This window comes from Lissotriton helveticus, chromosome 6 (genome assembly GCF_964261635.1).
Source record: "Lissotriton helveticus chromosome 6, aLisHel1.1, whole genome shotgun sequence".
In the NCBI taxonomy this organism is placed as follows: Eukaryota; Metazoa; Chordata; class Amphibia; order Caudata; family Salamandridae; genus Lissotriton; species Lissotriton helveticus.
Window position 1 is genome coordinate 238,310,510 of NC_136067.1, and position 15,637 is coordinate 238,326,146.

At 46.8% G+C, this 15,637-nt stretch overlaps 1 protein-coding gene across 3 annotated transcripts in view; it reads right to left on the reverse strand.

The window, feature by feature from the left end:
* LOC144762473 (adhesion G protein-coupled receptor F5-like) overlaps positions 1 to 15,637 on the reverse strand; it is a 1,325,307-nt gene that overhangs the window by 148,271 nt on the left and 1,161,399 nt on the right. The window lies entirely within an intron of this gene.

Sequence of the window (15,637 nt, forward strand, 5' to 3'; positions counted from 1 at the left end):
GGTTTGGCAGTTCGGGCTGGACTGTTCCCATGAGGCACAGGGTCAGACTGATTTGCATATAGCCATGTCTGAACTGGGGTGGCAGAGTGGGCTAAAGAACGGTGATGGATTAAACCCAGATCTTTTGACTGGGTGTGAGTGTTTGATTGATTCAGATGCTCGTCCATCACCACCCCCTTTTGTACCGCTTTTGGCCACCATAAGTGTGGCAGGGTATGCTCAGACGTGAGTCCCTTGCTCACTTTGCCACTGGATTCAAGCAAGCTGGGCTGAAGACGGCTGGTATGCCAGAAACTGGTCCTCGGAAGCTTGTTTCCGGTCCAGGGAAGGCATGGTTTGGCAGTTCGGGCTGGACTGTTCCCATGAGGCACAGGGTCAGACTGATTTGCATATAGCCATGTCTGAACTGGGGTGGCAGAGTGGGCTAAAGAACGGTGATGGATTAAACCCAAATCTTTTGACTGGGTGTGAGTGTTTGATTGATTCAGATGCTCTGTCCATCACCACCCCCTTTTGTACCGCTTTTGGCCGCCATAAGTGTGGCAGGGTATGCTCAGACGTGAGTCCCTTGCTCACTTTGCCACTGGATTCAAGCAAGCCGGGCTGAAGACGGCTGGAATGCCAGAAACCGGTCCTCGGAAGCTTGTTTCCGGTCCAGGGAAGGCATGGTTTGGCAGTTCGGGCTGGACTGTTCCCATGAGGCACAGGGTCAGACTGATTTGCATATAGCCATGTCTGAACTGGGGTGGCAGAGTGGGCTAAAGAACGGTGATGGATTAAACCCAGATCTTTTGACTGGGTGTGAGTGTTTGATTGATTCAGATGCTCCGTCCATCACCACCCCCTTTTGTACCGCTTTTGGCCGCCATAAGTGTGGCAGGGTATGCTCAGACGTGAGTCCCTTGCTCACTTTGCCACTGGATTCAAGCAAGCCGGGCTGAAGACGGCTGGAATGCCAGAAAACGGTCCTCGGAAGCTTGTTTCCGGTCCAGGATAGGCATGGTTTGGCAGTTCGGGCTGGACTGTTCCTATGAGGCACAGGGTCAGACTGATTTGCATATAGCCATGTCTGAACTGGGGTGGCAGAGTGGGCTAAAGAACGGTGATGGATTAAACCCAGATCTTTTGACTGGGTGTGAGTGTTTGATTGATTCAGATACTCCGTCCATCACCACCCCCTTTTGTACCGCTTTTGGCCGCCATAAGTGTGGCAGGGTATGCTCAGACGTGAGTCCCTTGCTCACTTTGCCACTGGATTCAAGCAAGCCGGGCTGAAGACGGCTGGAATGCCAGAAACTGGTCCTCAGAAGCTTGTTTCCGGTCCAGGGAAGGCATGGTTTGGCAGTTCGGGCTGGACTGTTCCCATGAGGCACAGGGTCAGACTGATTTGCATATAGCCATGTCTGAACTGGGGTGGCAGAGTGGGCTAAAGAACGGTGATGGATTAAACCCAGATCTTTTGACTGGGTGTGAGTGTTTGATTGATTCAGATGCTCCGTCCATCACCACCCCCTTTTGTACCGCATGTTTACTGGAGGGACACAGTTGATTTAAGATCTATTTTGGGTACCAAAGATTGGCAAGTGCGGGGAATTGAGTCAGTGCATAGTGCATGTTTAATACTGTCTCAGCTCATATTTTTAAATCAGATGGCACAGCAAACCACTTGTTTTGGTTTAGACACCGCAAAAAAATTTGAATACTCAGTCCATTCCACTCTTGGCTGCCTATGACACATGGCATACACATACAAACAACACAATTGAGGATTTAACCATCATGTGTCAGAACGGTACACTAAACTCTTCCAATAGTGACCCTTTGGGTTGATTGTTCTGACCGAGCTCAATTTAGCTTTTCGAATATCACAAAAGGGTTTAGACAAAGTAGACCAGATCCTCATTTTTCACATTCTCATACAGTTACCACATATTGTGTTGGTAAATTGTGTCAACAATTGTTGGAACATTCCACACTGTCATCTGTGAAACAACATATTTCCCTTTTAACAGGTGACATTGATCTTGCAGATTTTATTTTGGGTCCAAAGTCACCTCGCGGTAAACGTTTTGGTAATGTAGCATATAATGGATTTTGGAAGCTATTGTAGATGGAAGCTGTGGTGCGCCTATGTCAAATAGACCAAGATAATTGAGAAAAAGTTCTTGCGGTTGCTGATAGCAGCATTAATACTCTGTCTCCTCGTATATACACTTTAAATAATATTGTTACATTGGTAATTGACAATGTTCAAAACAAAGTGTCTATTTTGTATCATGTTCAAAATCAGCTGCGTTCACTGATGAAATTTGGTTGGACCTTGCAAACGCTAAAAAGTGGGAAAGTACCATGGAATTACCTGAAAGCGTCCACACTTTTTTCACCATTTAATTTGCAATAAACAGAAATTGATGTCAATGAACGACGCAACATATACGTTATTACATATTGAAAGACTAGAACAGTTACAATTTTCTGTAGCAGAAACTGACTCAGCTGTGTGGTTAATACACAGGGCTATATCGTTGCCTATATCACTGTTCCAGTTTACAGCCTGCATGGAACACTGTCCAGTTGGTAGATATGAACCCCTCGGGGTAGCTATATTCATGAATTATGGTCCTTGCCTTTCACGTTTCGGTGTCAACGAGCAGATAAGGAGGTTTTCCTTACAGGGGAGGATTGTGATTCTACATAGTACACTCCCCGGTCTGTAAACAAGTAAAACTTCACGGTGCCTGCAAAGTTTTGAACCCCTAATTTGGCTTGTTTTTTAAAAGGGACCCCGTTCCCAGCTATTATTCCCGCACTAACTTTGCTTTCTGACGGAAGTTATCTTATCCTAGATAACCACAACTGCTGCGGCTTACTGGCAGGCATCCCGTATATGGTAAAAGTTTAACAGCATGTTACATGTTGCAGCAATGTTCTCTTTCCACCCCCTGCACAGGATTGTCAATAGTTTGCTGTGGCCTTCCATTCCAACTTTGAAAACAGATTTCAATAAGCTAAGCAGACTCAAAGCGCTATTATTTCAACAAGAAGTGTCTCTCGCTACAGCTCGTGAGACCTTCGAATTGCAGGTGGCGAAAACCCCGAGTGAGATTCAATCACTGCTAAAGATAAACTTCCCTCTACATTTTGGTGAATTAATTCACCAAATATTTAATGCTTCCGATACAGAGAGCCTAGTTCAATTTCTTTTAACTTCTGGGGTCTGACCTTGTCACTTCCATTCATACAATTTTTGGAGTAATCCCAGCTTTTATCCATTCTATTTTTTCCAGCGCCTTCGGAGTGTTTCCTGTTGATTTGCGGCATACTTGTACTTCTACTGCTGCTACGCAATGGCTTCTCGACCTGTGGAGCTACCAAGCTAGGTCCAGTTGCAGTTGTACCGTGATCGGATGTGGCAGCCTTTTGGTATGAAGTCATTAGAAGCTCTTAAGATCAACTATTGGCTGACCTTCCGTTATGCCTACTTTACCTGCATACAAACTGTATCCTACTGCCTCTGATGCCCTTTTCAATGGGCACTGGATGTCTGCCTCTCTAACACATCACACGCTTCCCTACTCATAGTGAGCGATCTTATACTTGGACCAATGGCTGGCTTGAGTCCCTGTGCTTGTGCACAGCGCCTCTTGGATCAGAGTTTCATTGAAGTTATCACAGGTTGCCCTGATGTGCTCCTAATGGCCTCTAGATATGAGGAGCATGTGTGCTTATTTGAATTACTTATATGAATGGCATACCTTATTACTATTGAAGGTTCAGACAACCTGCTAGAGCTTATGGCATTCCACTTTCCCCACAACATTTTTGGCTCTGAAGATTCGTGGTGAATGGATATAGTTTTGGGTACCCTTTTAGCTTTATTTTATTCCTTGGAGATTCTACTTGGGATTTAAAAGGCTTTTTGGCCTACCACTGAAGTTTTGCCTCTACTTACATCTGACTGTTGTTTTAGCCCGGAGTTAACGACCTGACCAAGGGGAGGGTGTCACATGGCCCATGGGGACATTGTCGTCTTCTCTAAGCTAGCATGAACATGCTGCAGATTGTCCATTGTTTTGTGCACGTTACTGTAAGACTTTATTTTTGCAACTGTCTCTATTGCCGTTTTCATATGAGAACCCATTGCTATGTTCAAACTCTGCATTTTCCTGGGATTTTTTCTGAACATTGTGGACAAGGTCAATCAACAATGCCCCTTGTTATTTTGTTCTGGCCAGGCTTCAGCACCTAGACAAAACAAATTGATGCAGATGTTGTTTGGGACAATGTACTTTGCTCTTATTGGAATACATGAATAGGTAGCAGACACTTGAAGACGGACCTTTCCAGGGAGAAGAGCAAGACAGCACCTATGATGTAGATCTTCTCTCTTTATGCTAGGGTATGGGGTCTGCAGACAACACCCAGAGATCTTCTAATATATAATAATACTATTTCTATGCAAGAGGAGGGAGGTTAGGCTATACTGTCTATTCACAAGGACACTTCCTTTCATGATTTATGAACTAACAGCTATGCTGACTGTATTAGTATTATGCATTTTTCTGCTTGTTGTCGCACGTATACTGCATATCAGAAGACGTTAGTTAAAATAAATATTTTAAACTTGTTTGTGTATCTGTCAGATCTTATTGTGGACAAGTACAAGAGTGTGAGCGAAAGGGTGTGTCTTGCTACTGCGATTCCTGAGAGATCCTGGAGTGTTGTGTTCTGGGGTGTCTAATCACTTGTTTCTCTGTGAGTGAGTAGGAGAGCAAGTGGGACACTATAGCTAGTCGGTCCTGGGCTCATGGGTACTAAGGTCTAGGATGACTCAGTCCCTATGCACGAAGGTCCCATAATCCTATGCATAATTCTGTTTTTTTGGGCAGAATCCCTGAAGCATATTAAGATTAAAATCAGTAACATGGCTCTCCTTATTGGATTGATTTTGTCACCACCTTTTCACAAGGCATCGGCTTTAGTAGAAGCGTACTGAAACACTACAATCAGTCCTATTTTTTTTTTTTATATATAATATTTTTATTAATTATAACACAAGAGTAGAAATGTACATTTCGGGTATCGTCGGTAGTGGCGAACGGGCAGAAGAAATGAAGAAATACAATACAATTGTAGGCATCCGGACAGTATCAGTACCAGCCAGAGCTGGGTCAAAACAATACAATACAAATAATCATAAGCAAACATTATCAGAATCTGCCCACCATGGATACAGGATATAAAAATGGACACTCGACACCCGAATATGCATAACAACAGACTCAGGAGAATATGCCACATCTCTTGTGAAGAAGGGAAAAGGGAAAAAGATAGGTCATAGAACAAAATAAAGGAAAAATAACCCCCCCCCTCAACCCCCCACCCTGCACCCCTGCGGATGGCTACGACCTAACCCCACTAGCAGTGTGCCTGTCGCCCCCTAAACTACACCCCAAGGAAGGGAAAAGACGGAGGAGGAACGTCTTACGATACGATGCGGGTGTCAGGGTTTAGGCGTGCGCGCCTGCCCAATACACTACGTTTCCCAGCAATCCCTGGTTGATGACTACTTTTCCCAGAATGCCCGGCGGAGTCACGGGATATCTCCGGGCAGAGCCTGACAACCGATGCTAGTGATTCCGGATGTTTGGAGGGGGGGCGGCTGCTTCCCTGTTTCTGCTGTTTCGAGTGACCTTGTGGGTTCCCGGTTCATGAAAACGGGAGCCGCTATCTTTGGTAACGTTGTACACGCGCCGGCTGGTGCGTGCATTCAGCTATCTTAAAACTGACATTCTTGTCCTAGTTGGATCTGCGCTGGGAGTTTGTTTTTGCCTCGCGGCTGCGAGGGATTATTGCCAAGGAGTTTAGGTGTGCCATGCACACAGTTCTGGAGGATTCCGGGGCGTGATTGATTTAACGCTGCTACTGCGGAAATTCAAGTGGCGGAGTGCAGGGGGGGGATTTTAATCCTCCGCACTGCCGTCACAAATCCTTGGTCTGGGGTTTTCTGTATCCGAACTCGTGGATGTACAAATGCCAAAGCGGAGTGAAGTAGTGAAGGAACTACACACTACCGTGTTTGGTTTTCTTTTGTTCACTGTGGAAGGAAGGAAAACATTGTCCTTTATTTCAGTGACATAGTGAACTCCTTGCATCTGTTAAGCACAGGCGTGCTCCCTAGTTTTGGTGTATTTTCACGTTTATTTTTGGATCTATTTACAAAGCTCCTTCGTTGTACTATGGGGTATGTGTAAAACAACAATTAAGGCTTTTAGTTCTTGAAGGCATGATTTGTTGGTAATACCTTCCTTTGTGTTGAGCAGGATGGAAGGAAGACGGAAGACACAGCTATAGGGTGGCGTAGAGCCCATACGTTACAGGTGATTACAGGGGTTACTGGACTAGTGAGAATTGATGAGAGTAGGATTTTGATTTGTATTAACCTTTGTACTTTTGTCTTACAGTTTCTTTATCCCTGCTGCCCCTTCCTTCTTCTCTTTCTCTTTTCTGGGTTTTTCCCCTTTTTGGGTTTTTTTTCCCTCGCCGTATCGTCTGAACACCCTGTGTTTATACGTCAGGGTGTTTGGATGGTCCGGAGGTGGAGCATTGTTGCTGCATGCGGATCCTGCGGAGTGTAAACCTGACAGAATCACTAGCCCAAGAAATTCACTCTGCCTGGTTCACGTGCAGCAACAATGGTGTCTATGGAGGATGTGTTACACGCTTTGGTCCTGGTACAGCAGGAGTTGGCCTCCTCTAAGGCTGAGACCGCTGCCTTGCGGGAAAAAGTGGAGCGGCTGAGCGGTAATCCTTTCAACGCTTCCACTTCGTCTTCTAACGTCCAGGTCACGGTGCCTCCGCCCATTCCGCTGGCTACTCCTGAACGGTTTTCAGGGGACCCTCGGAAGGTACACGTATTTATGACACAAATCCTCATGCATTTTTCATGTAAGCCTTCTTCGTTCCCCACAAACCATTCGAGGGTGGCTTTTTTGATTTCGTATTTGGTTGGGGATGCAGCTGATTGGGTGGTACCCTTGGTAAAACGAGACGATGCTCTCCTGTCCGACTGGACAGCGTTTAAGAAAGAATTTGAGAGGGTTTTTGACCGAAGAGCCACTACATTCAGTGCGGATCGAGAGTTGCTAACATTGAGACAAGGCAGGGGTGAATTGATTACATATCTTACTGCTTTCAATAGACTTGTGGCCGAAGCAGAATGGCCAGAGGAGAAAAGATTGTCCTTGTTTTATCAAGGGTTACACGATGATTTGAAGGATGTAGTGGCTCAGGTGGATCCACAGCCTACTTCCTTCGTGGACATGGTAAACCTAGTGTTAAGGCTGGATAGTCGTCTTACGGATAGGGGGTGTAACAGGAGACGATGGGAAAAAGGAGCTTACGTTGGTGAAAGAAACCCGCGGAAGGTATCTGTGGGTACGGACAATCCGCCAGAACCTATGGAGATAGGAGCACTTAGAGCACCTTTGTCTAGAGAAGAGAGGGAAACCCGAAGGGTACAGGGCCTGTGCATGTACTGTGGGAAGAAGGGGCATTATGTACGGGAATGTCCTTCTAAACCCAAGCCTTCGGGGAATTACAGTAGGTTCAAAAAGGTTGCTGTGTCTAATACAGTACAGGAAAGAGAGCAGAAGGAAGACAGCACTTCTAGTGTAGAAGGGGGACATGCGTGGAAACTCACATCTTTGTCCTCTCGGGGTGATGATGAAACAGAGCCGCACTTGGTGGTTATAATGACACTAGAATACGAACTAGAAAGATGTCAGGTGATGGTGATGTTGGATTCCGGAGCGACTGGTAATTTTGTGGACGAAGGTTTGGTGAGGCGTCTAGCTTTGCCTCGTGTCTCTAGGGAGATACCTGAGGACGTGTTGGCAGTTGATGGGCAGCCTTTAACATCAGGTCAGATAACGGAAAGAACCGGCGAATTTCGGTTGTCAGTGGTGACACAAGGATATGTGCATTCTGAAGTTTTGTCTCTAAACATCATAGACGCTCCTCAGTATGAAATCATTTTGGGTATGCCCTGGTTACATAAACACAACCCTGTGGTGGATTGGCAGTCGAAAACGTTTCAGTTTGTATCTGAGTCTTGTATGGATCATTTAACACCATGTGTGTCTGCTAATGTCTCGGTGTTAGCCACCCCGTTTTTGGCAGCTACGGCTGCGGAGAAGGATGTCAGGCTACCAGTTGTATACTCGGCTTATAGCGACGTATTCAGTGAGACAAAGGCAGAGGCTCTACCCCCTCACAGGGAATATGACTGCCGTATTGATTTGGTAGATGGGGCTATGTTACCATCCTGTAGAGTGTATGCATTGTCTGTACCTGAAACGAAACATTTGAAAGAATACATAGAGCATTATTCACGTTTGGGGTTCATCCGACCCTTCCGCTCTCCAGCGGCTTCCCCTCTTTTCTTCATAGCAAAGGCCAACGGGGACTTAAGAGCGTGTGTGGACTACCGCGTCTTGAACAGAAACACCATCCGTAATCGTTACCCTCTTCCACTCATCTCTGTTTTGCTTGATCAGGTGAGAGAGGCCAAGATTTATACCCGTTTGGATTTACGCGGGGCGTATCACCTGGTCAGAGTGAGAGAGGGGGCTGAGTGGAAGACGGCGTTCAAGACGCGGTTCGGTCTGTACGAGTACTTAGTGATGCCTTTTGGGCTATGTAATGCTCCTGCAGCGTTTCAATTTTTTATAAACGATGTGCTAAAGGAATATGTGGATCAATTTGTTGTAATGTACATCGATGACATCTTGATCTACTCACAGGATGTAACATGCCATACGAAACATGTCTGTAAAGTTTTGGATAAACTCAGGGAACATCGTTTATACGTAAAGTTGAGTAAATGTGAGTTTGGGGTGCGAGAGGTGGAATTTCTGGGTGTGAACCTTAGTCCTAGCGGCCTACAGATGTCCGAGAGAAAGGTACAGGCGGTGAGGGATTGGCCAGCCCCATAGAATGTGAAGGAGGTGCAGGGTTTCTTGGGGTTCGCCAATTATTATCGGCGGTTCATCGTGCATTTTTCCCAAACTGCCGTCCCCATCACCAGGCTATTAAGAAAAGGGAAGTCCTTTGAGTGGACAGGGGAGGCTGAGGAGGCGTTTCGTGCTCTGAAAAGAGCTTTCACTACAGCACCGGTGTTGGCACATCCTGTGTTGGAACATCCTTTCATAGTTGAGGCCGATGCTTCGGATGAAGCCATAGGGGCAGTACTGTCTCAGAGAGATGTACACTCAGGTCAGCTCCATCCTGTTGCTTACCTTTCGCAGAAGTTGAGCTCGGCAGAGGTCAACTATTCGATTGCGGAGAAAGAACTCTTGGCGATTAAAAAGGCCTTTCAGGAGTGGAGGCCTTATCTGTGGGGGGCTTGCCATGCAGTGACGGTTTATACAGATCACAGGAATCTCCAATACATGTCCTCCGCCAGACATCTGACGCAAAGACAGATGCGGTGGATGCTGTTTTTCTCCGAGTACAACTTTGTGGTCACTTTTCGTCCTGGCTCAGAGAACAGGAAGGCGGATGCTCTTTCCAGACGGGATATCCACCTGAAACAGCGTGAGGAGGAGCAATCCATCATCCCTTCCAGTAAGGTGGTGTGTGTAATCAGGGCCGAGAAGTTTCTGGAAGACATAAAGTGCTCAAGGTCTTTGGGGTCTTGGGTACGATGGGCGGCTGATAAACCAGGCAGGAAGGTGAGACAGGGTTTACCTTTCCAAGGGGAGTGTTTGTTTCTCCCTAATGAGGAGATTAGAAAGAAAGCTTTCAGTTGGTGTCACGATGCTCCAGCGGCTGGACATCCCGGGATTACCAAGACTGTGGAACTGCTTAGGAGGCATTTCTGGTGGGAGTCTTTGGCCAAAGATGCGACTCAATGGGTGGGTAGATGTGATACCTGTGCTAGAGCCAAGGGGGAAACCACAAAAAAGAAAGGCTGGTTGATGCCTATGCCCACGCCTGAGCGACCGTGGTTGAACATTAGTCTGGACTTCATTACGGGTCTCCCTTCTGACCAGGGAAACACTGCAGTGTTGGTGATAGTGGACAACCTGACAAAGATGGGACACTTTATACCGTGTGTGAACCTCCCCACTGCTAGTCAAACGGCTCAGTTGTTGGCATCTCAGGTCATACGTTTGCATGGCATTCCAAAAGTTATTGTGTCTGATAGGGGACCGCAATTCATCGCTCGCTTTTGGCGTATGTGGTGTAGTGCATTGGGTATAGAGTCAGCACTCTCTACCAGTTTCCATCCCCAAACGGATGGACAGACGGAACGTCTGAATCAGACTCTGAAAAAATGTATGCGCTGTTACGCTAAGGAAGCTCATGAGTCTTGGGTGGATCTGTTGTGGATGGCAGAGTTGGCATACAACAATACTTGGCACAGCTCCATAGGCATGTCCCCGTTCAAAGCTAATTACGGTTACGATGTACAGACCCTGCCGATCGATCTCCCTGAAGGTTTGGGTAATCAACCCTCTGTGAGGGAACGTGTACTGAGTATAAGGCGAGTACATAGAGCGGTGCAAAGACATCTGTTGAAGGCCAAAAAGGTGTACAAACGATGGGAGGACAAGCATCGTGTATCTGGTCCTCAGTTTGAGGTGGGGGATAAGGTGTGGCTTTCGACCAAGTACATCCGATTCAAATTGAGAAGCATATTCCATCCGCGATACATTGGGCCCTATCCTGTGGTGCGTCGTATCAACCCTGTTGCATACAAGTTGAAGTTGCCTAACACCTTGAGAATCCATCCTGTGTTCCATGTGCAGTTGCTAAAGAGAGCCCTTACGTCGCGCAGACTTGCGCCTCCTGTCCTTGCTAGTGACGGTAATCTGGAGTACGAGGTGAGGGCTATCCGGGACTCCAAATTCCGCAGAGGGGTGCTGTGGTATTTGGTCTCATGGAAGGGCTATGGGGCAGAGGAGGATTCGTGGGAGCCGGTGCATCACATCCATGCTCCTAGGGCTGTGAGGTCTTTCCATGAGCGGTTTCCAGCAAAGCCTGGGCCTAGGAGGCGCTTGGGAGGGGGGCGTACTGTCAGGGTTTAGGCGTGCGCGCCTGCCCAATACACTACGTTTCCCAGCAATCCCTGGTTGATGACTACTTTTCCCAGAATGCCCGGCGGAGTCACGGGATATCTCCGGGCAGAGCCTGACAACCGGTGCTAGTGATTCCGGATGTTTGTAGGGGGGCGGCTGCTTCCCTGTTTCTGCTGTTTCGAGTGACCTTGTGGGTTCCCGGTTCATGAAAACGGGAGCCGCTATCTTTGGTAACGTTGTACACGCGCCGGCTGGTGCGTGCATTCAGCTATTTTAAAACTGACATTCTTGTCCTAGTTGGATCTGCGCTGGGAGTTTGTTTTTGCCTCGCGGCTGCGAGGGATTATTGCCAAGGAGTTTAGGTGTGCCATGCACACAGTTCTGGAGGATTCCGGGGCGTGATTGATTTAACGCTGCTACTGCGGAAATTCAAGTGGCGGAGTGCAGGGGGGGGGATTTTAATCCTCCGCACTGCCGTCACGAATCCTTGGTCTGGGGTTTTCTGTATCCGAACTCGTGGATGTACAAATGCCAAAGCGGAGTGAAGTAGTGAAGGAACTACGCACTACCGTGTTTGGTTTTCTTTTGTTCACTGTGGAAGGAAGGAAAACATTGTCCTTTATTTCAGTGACATAGTGAACTCCTTGCATCTGTTAAGCACAGGCGTGCTCCCTAGTTTTGGTGTGTTTTCACGTTTATTTTTGGATCTATTTACAAAGCTCCTTCGTTGTACTATGGGGTATGTGTAAAACAACAATTAAGGCTTTTAGTTCTTGAAGGCATGATTTGTTGGTAATACCTTCCTTTGTGTTGAGCAGGATGGAAGGAAGACGGAAGACACAGCTATAGGGTGGCGTAGAGCCCATACGTTACAGGTGATTACAGGGGTTACTGGACTAGTGAGAATTGATGAGAGTAGGATTTTGATTTGTATTAACCTTTGTACTTTTGTCTTACAGTTTCTTTATCCCTGCTGCCCCTTCCTTCTTCTCTTTCTCTTTTCTGTTTTTTTTCCCCTTTTTTTTTTTTTTTTCCTCGCCGTATCGTCTGAACACCCTGTGTTTATACGTCAGGGTGTTTGGATGGTCCGGAGGTGGAGCATTGTTGCTGCATGCGGATCCTGCGGAGTGTAAACCTGACAGAGGGCTCCCGGACTCCCCTCCCCCCGCCGCGAGCAGATGTTCCCTACCATGGTACTAAGCGAGGTAAAGCAGATTTATAAGCAAACTGATAGGGAAATCACCAAAAGAGAAAAGACCATCCCGCCCAGCCCCAGACACCACAGAGGCAACAAATCCCATTGTCGAACACAATCAGTACACCAAAACCAAAAAAGCAGAATCCCATCTGGCCCTCACTCCCACCGATACCACCCAGCAGTGTCAAAGGAAGTCCCTGCACAGAATTAAAACAGTCAAGTTCAGCCCTGGCCTCTACGATCCATCACACAAACCTTTTTCGATAGGACCAGCATAATAGCAAAATAGTCAAAACGTTGTAGAAAAGGGAGGGGATCAATATAGCATGAAAGGGTCAGTAGAGTCAAGTCTCGAAGTCTACCAGAAACACGAAAGTCAATCCAAAGAATATCGATGGATGTCTCCAGAAACGAAGAAAGAAATAAGTCCTGTGCAGGCGATGACTTTGCCGAGCTTGCTGGCTGGTCAGGAGTTCCAGTCGCGGGCTGCTGTAGTTGCGCAGACACAATTGGCATCAGATTATAATGATGCTCGGGGTTCTCCTCTCGGATAAAATCAAGCTTCGCGGGGGTTACCTTATGTTGCGGGTCTGACTCTGGGCTAGGGTCCGGTCTCGAACAAATAGTCTCGGTGCGTACAATCAAGTTGTGGAGAGCAGCCTCCATTTGCCAGTGAAGAGCCCCGATGGCGGCCATTACAGTCCCCAGTGTCGGTCCACACGTCGTCCGATCCATCTCCGCTTAATCGATGACAAAGCAGGTAATCAACCCCGGAGGCCGGCTACTCCGGGGAAACCAACTGGAGTGGGGTGGGCGAAGGCAACTGGCGACTTTCAGGCTTTGCGCTCTTTACACCGCTGCCGAGAGCGGGCCCCCCCCCCCGCGGATCCCGAGGGCTGCAGCAGGGTCCCAGGAATTGGACCCCCACTCACCGCGGCATCCACGTCTCGTCGCCGTCTGGCTAGTATACGCAGGGACTCGAGACCACCACCAGGATCGAGAATTTGTTTCACTCCGATGAGACCGGACCCTGCCAGGTACCTGCGGCCGATGTTGTTCAACTGAAACCCGGCTGGGTCAGTACTCGAGGCCCCGGCTTATAGTCTGGAGGAGGCCCGAAAATGACAGATGGTGTAACTTCATCAAAAAAGGTGATAACGACTCTGGGATTGCGCCCCTGGACTCAGAGACGATTCAGACACACAGGAGTCTGGCGGGAGGTCAGGATTAAGTTCAGGATAGATCCGCCAGCGACGGAGGTCGACGGAGCCGGGAGCTTATGCGGCCATCTTGGTTGCGAGCGTAGCTCCTCCTCCAATCAGTTCTATTTTAGACAGTCTGGCACTGACAATGCCCACCTCAATTGAGAAGTTTTCTATTGCATTTAAAAAGGACCAACACTTGATTGCACGAATATGCCTTACTCGCCCCCTGGAAAGAGACTATATGCTTACCTCTCAGCTGCATGGATGTCTAAACCCTGAGAGATTACTTTCAAATGAACCCTACCATAGCATAAAGCCTGGGTACTTCTTTAATAGTTAAATGTGGAATCTTAGATCATGACCTCATCTCATCAATAGAATAGGGATTGCCAACTACCCCTAGGGCATGGTGGTGCACAAACATTTCTCACTTTCGAAATTATCAAGACATTAAAAGGCTGGCCCCGCATCTCCACACGATCTTTGAAGAAAAGACAGACTCTGTGACTTTTGCACAAACCTTACGGTGACCGGGAAAGGCCTGCATATGCAGTCTCTTTATGTGAGATGCAGGAGTTGCAAAGAAACATGCTAACAAAACCAAGAAACAACTAGACCTCAAGGCTCACTCATGTGCATGGAAGCATTCAAGAAACCAATCGCATACTGATCCCTGGGCATTAATGAATTTCACATTTGACCCCAATAAAGTAGATACGAAAGAAGCTGAGACATTGTTCTCTCAGATTTGTCAATGTCATTACAATAGTGGCAAGAAGGCAGGAAGGCTGTTAACCTTCGTATTACACACAAGAGAAGCCTCTCAGTCAATCTGAACTTCACCTGAGATTTGGTGAAGATGAAACAATCGTAATGACCAGTGTTTCATCAATTGTATAGTTTCCTCACTTTCCACTCACTACCTCCCCTTCCCTTTCCCTTAGGGGCATTCAATTGTGATTTATTATTGATGTATTTTATGAATTTTGTTCTACTGTACACGTTGTGATTAAAACCAATGTTGTGATATTTTTAGTTTGAATTTATTCAAGACAATATCTATTGATAGTACTTGGGACCACTTTGTTGATATCACTCACTCACATTTAAGCACTTTATTTCCTTTTGCTTTTTAATTGTAAATATTTTGAAATCTGTGTACCCCTTCATGCACATTTATAAATAATTTCATTTGCAACAGGAATACATGACCATTGACTGGCACTCTGCTTTGCCTTCAGCCTCCGTGCCAAAGCTCTAGGCCCTCAAAGATCTGACAAGAGTCAAAGTATGCACTACACAAGAGTAATAAGATACACAATTTTTTTTAAAAAAACATGACATGATGAAATAACCAACACTCTCGGGGAATGCAAGATTAAGTAAAACGTAAAATAAGAGAGGAACTAAGGGCCTCTTTAACTATATTTTAATGCACAGAAAGCCTACCTGCTGCTCTGCCGTGCGTCCAAAATGAAAGAGCAGAAATGCACAATATCTACACTATACAGCATGTTCCTGTCCTCTCCTGTGCTGGCACACTAACAGCAGCCGTGTGCCAACGCAGGCACCCTTCCAGAATGGTGCAAGGGTGCCTGCATTGCAGGAATGATTGTTTATGTGCAGAAGGGGGCACCTTCCTACACATAAGCAATCGTTAAAGGCGATTTGCTCCTTCTATGTGTGTTGCAGAGTGTAGCACGCATACAAAGAATAAGGAGAAATAAAAGCATTTTTCTACATTGGACCACTCCTTGGGGAGGCATAGGATTCTGACGCATTCCTAGGTGAACGACACTTTAGAAATCTGTGAATGTGCCAGACCCCATGGATGCAGTGTTTAATTTGAGCTGGTGCTTTCAGGTGCTGAGCATCCGCACTTAATTGGTTTCCGTGTTCGGCACCGGCACCTAATTATCAACACGACACTTAGGGCAGTCTGCCACAAGGTGGCGCTGCTCATGTAATTTAGAGATGAACAGTATAACAGTTGTTTAGGAAAACAATATACATCAAAAAATTGCTAATACCTGCCTCCCCAGTCATTCCTTTAGCTTTGGACACCTGGAATATTCTGAACTGTCGCATTTACATGCGAGAGAGATGGTTAGCAGTTGTTTTGGCAGCGATGACAAGGGCGATGGGTGGTG